Raw genomic sequence first — 10,377 nt, 5'->3', positions numbered from 1 at the left:
TCGTGGCTTATTTTGCTTTATGTGATATTATTACTCAGATATCTATATTTACAGAATAGAAAAACACAAGAAACATGAAAATAAACGATTGCATATAGGTCAGCCGGCAATACTCGAATCTTATTTAATTGCATAATTATAGTATAGTGAATTATTGTGCTCATGCTTAATAAACTGGTCTAAATGGATAAATATTTCTAATTATTTTTATCAAAATTGGTCCTTATCATGCAAATGTTAAAACCATATTAAAAATCGATGATTGACATACCACAATAATATCGCCGAATATCTTTATTTAGTATCTTTCTGATTAAAACAGACTTCAAGTGCACAAAGTTTACGAGACGGCGTTTATATAAAGATTTCTGCAACTGACCGCAAACTGACCTTGATACCTTGCGGATTGGAATGCAATGCATTACAGTCAGTACGTTATTGTCAGTAAGACCGGTGTAACACAATGATCGCAACCCCTTCTGCGAACTCCGGTGATGAACTGTATATAAACTCTGACTTTCACAAATGGCCGGGAGTTGACCCGAAACCTCGCGGGTTGAAATGCAATGCAAGTAAGTACTAAATATGACAACATAGCTACTAGTATAAACGCTTTTGCGCTGGTAATTCTCTGAAAATAAAAGGTGAACGCACAAACTGTATTTATGTCGAAAATTGATTGTAAAACTGTTCTATCTATTGAGCCTTTTCATTAGAGATAAAATTGTTTCATGCAGTAAAACAGTGTTACAAAGACGCGGATATGTTTCCAATGTTATGGTGTTATACTCAAATCAGCCAATGGAATAAATGAAGTGTATTCATTCGTACCTAGCCGCGGGAAATTTTATTTGAGTATTATTGGACACTTACAAAGGTCAAGTCAGGGTGAAAAGCTGGCTTATTCAGCTAACGCCGAAAAAGTACCTTCAGTATATGATCTTTAATGAAGCTTGAATAAATATGAAGAATATTTAAGAACACTTTCTTTTGCAAATTTGTAACCCAGTATTTACTTGAACCAAAGCATGAGGAAGCAAAAACTGATATTTGGGTGTGTTGTATAGATCTGCCTATTTGGAGAATATATAATATTAAGGCAATATATCAATTTAAATATTTTTAACTATCACTTTACGACATTTTCAACTAAACAGTTGGATCATATGCTGCCTAATATTGACTGCTGCTCCCTGTACTGGTGCGTTGTTTGTAACCGCAGGATCCCCACCCTCTGATATTAGAATTATAACAATGAATTAATTGATTTCAATATCAGAGGGTGAATTTTTTCACGGCTCTTTGTCGATTTTTCTCTCATTAAACATGATTTTATATATTTTTTTGAATATATTGGGCTCTTGGGTCCACATACTATCCAGGATATGTTACTTCCACCTGTGACTTTTTCTACGGGTTGCTGCTGTCTGCAAAAACGCATTCAATTGGCTAACGCCCTTGTAAACGTTGAATGTGTTCAACAAAAGCGGCCTTTTACTGAGTACTGCTTTATAACATGAGACAGGTTGAACGCTTGCTCAAATGTTTTTGCTCAAACTCAAAGGTGAGTACTCAAAAACGTTTCGTGATCACCAACTTGAGCAAGGTGTTAACACTCATCTCAATAATTGAACAAAATCTCAAAGTTGAATCAAAATATCGACTTAAGTATGTTCGTGATACTAGGACCGGGTCATAAAATTCATACGTGTTAGACTGTGCAACATGCAAAACCACTGATTTTATCCAGATAAAGCATAACTTGGAAAGTGAAATGTTAATTCATTCATTTTGAGTTCAAATATGTGACATGACTGGTAGAATACAAGTGACTTGGGTATAAAGAATCAGATGAACATGATTTGACCATGGCATTAATACCTAATATTGTGAAAATAACACACACAATATTGGGTCCAGAAAAGACTCACACCTATTTTGTGTAAATTCTAGTGCTTAGGTTGGTATTTTTACACACAATAAAAAGACAAATTGAGTAATTTTCACGTTTAAAAAAAAAACACGAATTTTTATTATTCTCTGACTTACATACAGTATTTCTTTATAAGTCTGTATAAATAGGTGAAATCATGTTTCTTTTAAGTTCCTATAAGTTAAACATATTATTTCTTAAAATTTATAAATATGCAGGCATTAACAAATGTATACTTGATAAAATTTGGCATGTTGAAACATGTTTGGTATTAGAATACTGTATTTTTTGTGTAATTGATGCCAGGTTTGGTATTAGATGCCATAATGACTGTCATTTTCATCAGTGAGTAGCACACTCCACGCAATAGTTATAAAGATGATTCTTTGGAGCAGTGGTCTAATGGAATGACGCTGGCTTAGGGATTGAGAGGTCCCGGGTTTGAATCCCGCCCTGACCACTGGAATTTCCTTGGGCAAGAAATTAATCCAAAATCTGCTCCTCCGGGCCCCACCCAGGTGTATAAATGGGTACCTGTGAGGGAAATAAGCCAATGTGCCGTGGCTGCATACTGCGCCAAGATGTTAACGGACGACTTATGACCCAGTGATCATGGAAAAAATGTAAAGCGCCTTTGAACACACATCTCGAGTATGAAAAGGGCACTATCCCAGTGGACATCAAACGTTGTGCAAACGTTGCTGCAACGTAATATTTAGGTAGCAACGTCGGCAACCATTACCGAATGATGCCACAACGTTGCATACATCTATATGAAAGTTTTCCCGACGTTTTTTTCCAACGTTGCTGCAACGTTTTTTCCAAAGGTTGAAGTTTGGTTGTACCAATGGTCTATATGAAAGTTTTCCCTACGTTTTTTTCCAACGTGGCTGCAACGTTTTTTTTCCAACGTTGCTGCAACGTTGTATTTAGGTTGCATTCAAACGTTGCAGTTTTGTTGTCACAATATCCAACGTTGCTGCAACGTTGTATTTAGGTTGCATTCGAACGTTGCAGTTTGGTTGTACCAATGGTCTATATGAAAGTTTTCCTGACGTTTTTTTCCAACGTTGCTTCAACGTTTTTTTCCAAGATTGCTGCAACGTTGTACTGTAAAACCATTAAATTTCGTGTGTTACGAATTTTCGTGGATTTCGTTGGTCAGTTGAACCACGAATTCAAGTTCCAACCATTATTTATACATTCTTAATCCGAAATCGGTAATTTCTGAATGTCATTTTCGATTGAGATTGAGATATGCTAGTTAATACAATATGTTGTTTTCTTGATAAGTGTTTGGGTAATAATACTTTTCAATCAAGCACGGTATTTAAACTGTACATCAACGATTGTTTTCTTTTACCTGACGTCGTCATATTAACAGTTTGCAGATTTATCTGATATGTCAATTAGGGTTAAAAGAGACATAACGGTTTTCACACTTGTATTTTGAGGACCTTATTACTCAATTTTTACTACTAGGGGACCGATTGCGCTGAGAATTGCAATTATTGTCAAAACAATGTTGATGGCAATTAGAGAGCGGGGACCCACAAGTACGCCGCTTAATCGCTCTTATCGACAATTATGGGAAACATTGTCATGCTTCAGTGCATATCAACCTCAAATCTTGCTGTAAACACAGATAAGCAGATTATGCTTCGTTATTACTCTGGTTGTTTTAATAAAAGTTTATATTATGACGGTCAGTCTTCCCCAAAATTATAAATCCACGAAATTACGTGTCAACGAATTAGTTGTTTATTATTAAACCACGAAATTTCATGCCGACGAATTTCTATACGTTTACAGTATTTAGGTTGCATTCAAACGTAGTATTTCTTTTTTTAAATAATATAAAAAATAAACAAACTATTTACTGCCAACCGCTCTTTCGAGTATTATCGGCAGATATGCACACTGTCGAGTCCGTTTTCTAGAAAGAACCAGTACTTGGTGTCTACAGAGGGGATAATGAAACGCTCCCCGAGTAGGAATCATACTTTATAATAATACAGTTCATGCATATATGATTTATTGTACATTTTATAATTTTTTTTTTTTTAATTTTACATATCAGTTGCTTAAACTTTATGATGCTAAATATAAACTTTAACTCAAAATCGCCGGATAAAATATATTGCTTAAGTTGCGTTTTGCATTAAAATGGTAGAATCTAGTTTCAAAGTTTCAACCAAAAATTAATAGTCAACATTTTTGTCTGTAACATTCAACAGTCGCCGTGGTGTAGTGGATGAGATATCTGCCTAGTGATCCGGAGTTGGTGGGTTCGATTCCCACTCGGGGAGCGTTTCAGGGAACTTTCTCTAGACATCAAATAATGGTTGTTTGTATGAAACAAACTCGATAATGTTCCATAACTGCCGATAATAATCGAAAGAACGGATGGCAGTTAATAGTTTTAAATTTTTATATTATAAAAAAAATATAATTTAAAAATATTGCGTTTTAATGCAACCTAAATACAACGTTGCAGCAACGTTCGGAAAAAAACGTCGCAGCAACGTTTGGAAAAAACATCGGGAAATCTTTCATTTGGACTCTTCGTACAACCAAACTGCAACGTTCGAATGCAACCTAAATACAACGTTGCAGCAACGTTGGATGCCCACTGGGTATATAAATGTGGTATAAAAAAAATGTGTGAAATGTACATAATGCATATACTAGCTGAGGAAGAGGGTTTATTGCAAAGGATCTTCTAATACACAGCATAATTATTCATAAGTACCTTAAGTGCTTAGTACATAATAGGTGATCCCTCTGTTAGTTTCTATTAGTTACTGTATTATAACAAGAGTTGAAATTAAGAAAATTATAAAGCATGCAAAATAAAAAACTATTAAATACTTTGGGATATTTCTGTTATTCTCATCAAAGAAATAAAATCTTGTAAAATGCTGTTATTTTTCATAAATTATGTCTTATTAAAAGTTATGAAGTGGATTGTACAAGTCATTTTATATAACAGAGAACGGAGAACAATTTTAAACATGTGCCTGTTGTTTTCTGTTTCAATGAAAAAATATTTTCAAATTGCTCTAGGGTCAATAACCTAAATAAACAAGAGATGTGTTTGTCAGAAACACTATGTCCCCTAAAGTTTTGGTGTGTTTTTTTTACCTTTGACCTTGAAGGATGACCTTGATCTTTCACCACTCAAAATGTGCAGCTCCATGAGAAACACATGCATGCCAAATATGAAGTTGCTATGTTCAATATTTCAAAAGTTATTGCAAAACTTTACTGTAAGGTTAAAGTTTTGGGACAGAATGACAGACAGAAAGACAGACAGACAGGCCAAAAACAATATACCCCTGATCTATCAATCCGGGGGCATAAAAAATAGTGGTTTAAACAAAAAATTTGCCCACCCTCATCCAAGTAGATAAATATCCAGAAAAATTAGAAAAAATATCAATAAATCAAAAACACATCAGTTGCAGTTTCTGTCCCAAAGGTTATTTATATGTGAAAGTTTGTGAGACAATTTGACAAGTTTAAAAAGTAGCTTTATATTGTCAATCAGAGCTCTTCTAGTTGTAGAACCACTAGTGAGCGGAATATAAAAACAAAGGGGGCAAGGGATATATTTTTGACCAAATTTCGAGTTTCGAAAGGCGGCAAACAGTCAAATCCATTTCATCAAAACAGAAAGTGACACAAGAAAGCCTTTTTGTGTCAGTGTCATAACATAGGCAATATACATTGAAAATACAACCAAAGACATTAGGCTGGCTTCTTCACTTGTGAAACTATGGCCCTTGATCTTTCCCCCCCCCCCCCCGACCACCTCATTTTTAATGAAAAATTGAGAAATTTGACCCATTTCATGGCATGCACAGAACATTCAAACAGAATGCAATCCTAGTTTTGGCTACATCACTCATTAATTTCATCCCTGTGCTTTGTTTATTTACCTAGAAAAGTGTCTCCCATATGTTTAGATTTTTCACAATTTACCTTCAAAGTTTTGTTCTGTTTGCAGCGAGAAATATTGACTTCCGCCAAAAGTGAAGACCTCCTTTTTTGAAGATTCAAAATTTTCTTGCTAGTGAGCTGTGGCTAGTTTTAATGTTTTTTTTCCAAAATTTTGAGACATTCTTTCTACAACCTAACACAAGAAATACATCTTATAAATACCTAATTGATTTTTAAAGACCATAGGTAACCCCTACCCTAAAGATATGTAATTTTCAAAGGGGACCCCCCTTTCACTGATATATCCCCTGCCACCCAAGTTAAATTCACATATTAAGCACCACTTACTGGCGTTTAAATCAGTAAAAGTTAAAAGGTGGAACCCCAAAAAGTCACGTGATCCTGCACCCTGAATAAGAAGTGCTTCTTCACAAACATATGGCTTAATTTACGAAATGAACATTTTATTTTAAAATTACTTACAATAACATTTCAGTAATCAAGCTGACAAATAATTTGTTTTCTATCTACTGCTTTCTTCTTGGAATAGATTTCAGAAATTTGCTTTATTTAGTTTTTCAACATTTAATACCATTTAGCTTTCTTTCAAAGACAATAAGTTAAAATATAAGGCCATCATTAAAACAAAAAAAGAATTTAAGCTGAACCCTTAAAAAGGACCTTTTCACAGATTTTGGTATGTATTGAAATTTGTCATTAAATGCTTTATATTGATAAATGTAAACTTTGGATCTTAAGAGCTCCAGTAAAAAACAAGGATACATTTAAAAAGAAACAAAAAAAGTAACCTTTAACTGGGCTCAAACCATTGATCCCTAAAGTAAAAGTCTAACCACTCCATGCTCATACAATGAGTGATGTATTTAATATTTTATATAAGCAATCCCTGAGTGTCACACAATAAAGTAGCAACAACAGAACTCAAATTATTCAATCCTTTGCATCGCAATTCTTTATAATTTTCTGTTGTTTTTTTTAATCGTCTAAAGATGCCTCTAATGGATAATTTAGAGCATGATAAATGTTAAGTATTACTGTTTCCTCACAAATATCATAACTACAACAAACATTTGCGAATCTGAAACTTTTTTTTTTATTTTGTCAATTTAAACCAAAACATGAAAGGGCCCCTTTAATTATTTCAGTATGTCACATTCTTTAATATTTTATGAAATCGAAATCATATTTTTTATAATTTGGTGAATACAAAATAGCTCTGATTTGAATTGGCATCTTAGTATGTATGGTTCGCAGAGAGCATAAAGATACTTTTTCAAATAATGAGCTATTAGCCTTATGACTGAATTTGTATTGCTTCTTTTGATTTGATTACAATTCATGCTGAAATAAAAACAACAACATTGTTCTTACATCATAGAAATAGACATGACATGATAAATATTTATATGTTTATTGTATTGTAAATTATGAAAGAAAACTGAGTTATTAAAAATGAATAATTATTGTGACTGAACCATTTATATTGAAATACTATCACGCCTTATTTTGTTTTGGTTCTGTCTAAATATTAACTCTTAGATGGTGCCCCTTTGATGCTAATTTGTATCATGGCATTCTTGTATAATTGTGAGATAGAATTTTGCATATTAACATCACAGGTGGTGTGGTTAACATTATAACTGTAGTTACTAAACAAATATTTACATTATTATTGATATAATAGAAAATTGACATAAAGAGTAAAGTTTGAAGAGTTAAAATGTGCAAACCCAGTTGTGGACACTGTAAGTCCTGTATACCCACCTTTAAGTGGTTTTCTCCCTTGTCAAAAAAGTGAGCAAAATCCGGTTATAACCCAGTTTTAAACTGGGTTTAACCCTGCGGTATTGGCACCGAGCTAAAAGCGAGTCTTTTAAACACACTTTTTGCTTACCGACTTGGTTTTATCTGAGTTGAATCTTGGTTTAACTCGCTTAAAGCCAACATAGTGGTTTTTTTAACCGTCTTAAGTGGGTTTAAAGTGAGTTTTTTTTCAGGCATCTGTGTTTAACTCTGCGGTTTTTGCACTGTGCTAAAAGCGGGTTTTTCAGACACGCTTTTAGCTTACCGACTGGGTTTTTTAGCTTACCGACTTGGTTTTTTCTGAGTTAAATCTTGGTTTAACTCGCTTTAAACCAACATAGTGGGTTTTTTAACCATCTTAAGTGGGTTTAAATTGAGTATGATTTTCTACAAGTTGGTTTTTTGAGGTTTTTTAAACATGCTTAGACCAACATCTGTCTGTGGAGTTGGTTTTAAGTGGGTAAAAAGTGTGTTTTTTATGTGAGCTATAAGCAGGCTAAACACGGTTTTTAAGTGAGCGAAAAGTGAGCTGAAAGCACGCCTTTGTTAGTTTTTTTCACAGTGAAAACATGCTTTTAACTCGCTTTAAACCTAGTTATTAACAGTATTTTATCTGTGAAAAAAACAAAAGCAATTTTTGGGTTTGGGTAAGTTGATTTTTGTGGGTTTTAACAGTGTTTCAGTGAGTTTTTTTAAGAAAGTAGGTTTTTTTGTGAGCCTTTTGTGGGATTTTGCAGTGTGAAAAAAAATAATTTTGGACTGATATGTTCTAGAAAAAATGGTTTTTGTGAAGCAATTACAACAGTTCATTATGAGCCCCATGTGGTTATAAGGGAAAAAAACACAATGTGTACGAAAATTATGTTTATATGACAAAAATAGTACACCGCAAATTAATAAAAACAGATTATTTTTACAATACATTATACAATAATAGACATTTATGGAAGATTTTGAAGCAAAAGGTTGACCGCAATGGACCACTGCGGGTGGAGTATTTAGACCGCAGCTGCTGCAGAGACCTGGATCTCAGCTGTTGGAGGTACCTGAACCGCAGTGGAGGAACCTGGATTTCAGCTTATGGAGGGACCTTGACGGCATACGGTGTTGGGACCTGCACAGCAGCGACTGGAGAGACCTTGACCGCTAGGGGACCTGGAAAGCAGCCAGTGCAGGGACCTAGACCTGATCTTGGCGGGTGGAGGGACCTGGAAAGCAGCTGGTAGAAACCTGGGCGCTGGAGGGACATGTAGTTGTACCATTGATGCTGCTTGTGTCCTTCTCCTCTTGAGCATCTCTTATGCCAGTTGATCTGCAAAGGATTAATACCATATCACTTTCAAAAGGGCAAGGCATTCTTCAAACATGTTGATTGGTTATGTTTTCGTTCCACTTAACTATGAAATATTGCTGTTATGGTAATCTTGTTGCTTTAATAATAATAAATTTAAGTTATTTGCTTGTTGTTTTTGTTTGTTTATTTTTGAAATTTTAATCCCGTGATCACATGTGACTTAGCACTTTTCATCAATTATTAAAAGAAATTGCGTTTGGTAGAAAATGCAGTTTGAAAATGTACCAAGATGCGTGGTCTCATTTGGCTGTGTGGTCTGGTGGCATTGTAAATGCAATAACCTGTATAGTTTACCTCTCAACAAATCGAGCTTTCTTGGTCAAGGACAGGGCGAGGTTTTCCCACTCTTGTTCCCCTCAAGTTTGCCAGCTTGTGCAGGGTAAAAACCAGGTTTATAAGTCCATACATCAGGCAGGCGATGATGCACATTCTTTCCAAAGGATCTTCCCATCGATGTCAATTTTGCCTTGTGGCAAGAGTTTAACCTTCAAAATTAAAATATATAAGTTCTAATTAAGTATGAGGGAAAGAAATCCGTTCAGTAATAACCAGAAATAGATATAAATAAAATTTTAGATGACAATAACCATGAAACACAACCATAATTATTCACTGTACACAACATTTACACTATTTCATGTGTAAGTTTATCTATTTTTGCTTCAAAATGTGTTGTTTATCCTTTAAATTGCAATACAATAACTTATCCATTTACATTTCCCAGTGACAATACATAAATATGATAATGATCATAATTAATTCAATAAACTAAATAAAAAAGGTGTGAAGAAATGACAATACAAACCTGTTAAAACTGTTCTTCAGTATTCCAAAAACAACAACAGGCAGTTCAACCCCCTTTCCAACCAACTTATTATTGATTTCCACATTGCAGTAAAAAACACATTGTTTTCATCACACAATACTTCATGCTGACATAATTTCAAGACATTTTACACTACCATTATAAGTCTTTCACTTCTTTATATTAATGTTGCTGAATTAAATTTAGCTCAATATTCAATTGCTGACACCAGCTTGTTTTTCAAAAGTTGTTTTTTTCAAAAAGATAACTTCCTCAGTGCAATAGCCAATCAAAAGCCTTATATCTTATTCCACACAGCCTTATCTCTAGGCAAACCCCATCAGTAGCCTTATCTGCCCCTTAATCAGTACCCTGTTTAGCTCTGAATGCCTGACAGATTGTTATCTGTTTATTGTTAGTGGTGTGAAATAAATTGTCTTGTTATTTTGTTGACAGTTTATGTAACACAGGTCATGTTTGGCATTTTATTATTTTATTGCAAATTAAGAAAATGGATAT

The sequence above is a fragment of the Dreissena polymorpha genome, chromosome 7 (assembly GCF_020536995.1).
Source record: "Dreissena polymorpha isolate Duluth1 chromosome 7, UMN_Dpol_1.0, whole genome shotgun sequence".
In the NCBI taxonomy this organism is placed as follows: Eukaryota; Metazoa; Mollusca; class Bivalvia; order Myida; family Dreissenidae; genus Dreissena; species Dreissena polymorpha.
This window is presented reverse-complemented; position numbering follows the sequence as displayed.